General features: G+C 52.3%; 1 pseudogene; it reads right to left on the reverse strand.

Moving 5' to 3' along the window:
• Positions 1-1,458: 1,458 nt before the first annotated feature.
• LOC146544431 (uncharacterized) lies at positions 1,459-2,469 on the reverse strand (annotated as a pseudogene).

The following is a 2,469-nucleotide window of genomic DNA, read 5'->3' on the forward strand; positions in this document are numbered from 1 at the left end:
TTGCGCTGGGGGCCCCAAGGCCCCAGGCCTCAATGCAGAACTCCAGACGGGGCCTCACAAGAGCTATGTAGAGAGGAACAATCACCTCCCTCTCCCTGCTGGCCATTACCCTTTCAACGCAGCCCAGAACACAGTTGGCCTTCCGGGCTGCAAACGCACATTGCTGGCTCATGTCCAGCTTCTCACCCATCAGGACCCCCCAGTCCTTCTCCACAGGGCTGTTCTTAAGGAGTTCTTCCCCCAGTCTGTATAAATACCTGTGATTGCCCCAGCCCAAGTGCAGCACCTTGCACGGGCCCACTTCTCCAGCCTGTCCAGGTCCCTCTGGATGGTTTCCCTTCCCTCCAACTTATCAACTACACCACTCCGCTTGGCATCGTCTGTGAAGTTGCTGAGGGTGTATTCAATGCCACTGTTTATGTCATTGATAAAGATGTTGAAGAGCACCGGTTCAAGAGCAACTCTTAGGGAATACCAGTTGTGACAAGGTTCCACTCATAGAACCATTATTCACAACGCTCTAGTTGTGACCAGTCAATCAGATTAAGAACTGTCCATCCTTCAAATCCATGCCTCTCCAATTTAGAGAAAAGGATGTAGTAAGGGACCATGTCAAAGGCTTTGCAGAAGTCCATGTAGATGACATCTATCAACCATTCCCTGTCCACCAATGCTGTCACTCCATCACAGAAGGCCACCAGTTTGATCAGGCACAATCTGCCCTTGGTCTCAAATCACCTCTTCGTCTCATATGTGCCTTGAAATGGTAACCAGGAGGATTTGCTCCATGATCTTCCCAGGCACAGAGGCGAGGCTCACCAGCCTGTAGTTCCCAGGGTCATCCTCTCTCCCTTTCTTGAAAATAGGAGTAACATTTCCCTTTTTCCAGTCACTGGAGCTTTCACCAGACAGCCATGATTTTTCAGATATGATGGAGAGCAGCTTGGCAACCACATCAACCATCTCTCTCAGAACCGTGGGATGCATATCAACTGGCCCCATGGACTCATATGCATTCGGTTTCATGAGGAGGCCTCAGGCTTGTTCCACTTCACACTGGGATGGAACCCACTCCTCTCACCCACACCTATAGTTTCATGGCTTTGGCAGACATGGGGAGTCTGACCACAAGTAAAGACTGAGGTGAAGCACTTATTGAGCACCTCAGCTTTTTCCATGTCTGAAGAAGTCAGTTCTCCACCCTCATTTATCAGAGGGGGAATACTCTCCTTCATCTGTCTTATCCTGTGTATGTAACTGTAGAATCCCTTCTTGTTATTTTTCATATCCCTTGCCAAGTTCAGTTGACATGTCCACAAGTGCCATACCTACACACCTACATACGTCCAGGGAACGGCAGTTTGCACATGGCAGCAGTAGCTCTGTTTAGGATAAGAATGATACTCTGTCTGTGGAATAGTCTTTTTATTATTATTATTATTTTTGCTTTATAAACTATCATAAGCCCTGCAAGCAGCATGGCCTCTTGCGGGGCTGGGGAGCATCCTGAGTGTTGTTGGCCCTCCTCTTTTTGGGGCAGTGGGTACTCCTAGAGGAGCGCTTCCTGTCCCAGCTGGGAGTGGAGTGCCTGTGACTGCAGCCCTGGGCACTGGGCCCTGCTACCTCCTGCCCTGGTTGCACAAAGGGCTGCTCCTGCTCCCCAGGACTGGGTATGGAGGGGAGCTTACAATCATCCCCATGGAGGACCCTACTGAATGTGCCAGGGAGCTCCTGCATGTCTGGATCTACAGAGGTGCTGGAAGTGAGAGTCCTCTGTGAAGAGGCAGCTATGGAACTGTCCTCCTGCTCCTGGGCAGTTTCATCATTCTCAAGACCCCGCAGCCTCCAGGCCTCCTGGCTGTACTGGCTGACAATGGTGTCTATGAGCCAGACAATGAGTGGCATGGCAATGGATCCCATGCTGGGCTCTATACACTGGAGCATGGCATCCCTGTCCGGCCCCAGCTGACAAAAGCAACACAGGAAGAGGCTCTCCGTTGATCGGACCTGCCACCAGTTGATCCCAGGGATGGAAGAGAGCTTCTGGTGCAGGGAGGGCAGCACAGGGTCGAGGATGCTGTGTTGCTCCCTGAACAGCACTGCCCACTCCTGTGGCAAGAGGCCTCCCACTCTCTCCCTCAGTACTGGCCCTGCACCCCTCCGCTCAGGTGGCAACAGCAGAGGGGATGGAGCTGCAGCGCCAGCAGGGACTGTGCTGGTGCTATCATGAAAGCTGGCAGGTACTGACACCGCAGGCGGGGAGACAACACATTCTATGTATTGTTTGTCTCCCCACACAGAAAGCTTGATAGTCTTCATAGCAGTCCTGCAGAGCGGGCAGCTGGCTCTCAGCCTTGCCCATCGCTGGATGCGGCCAAGGCAGAACAGATGGTTACATGGGGTTGCAGTCGCAATGTCTTGTCGTACCTAACGGCAGATAGGACACATCCATTCCTCTGTTGCAGCCAT

This window comes from Meleagris gallopavo, chromosome 4, assembly GCF_905368555.1.
Source record: "Meleagris gallopavo chromosome 4, MGAL_WU_HG_1.1, whole genome shotgun sequence".
NCBI classification, from domain to species: domain Eukaryota; kingdom Metazoa; phylum Chordata; class Aves; order Galliformes; family Phasianidae; genus Meleagris; species Meleagris gallopavo.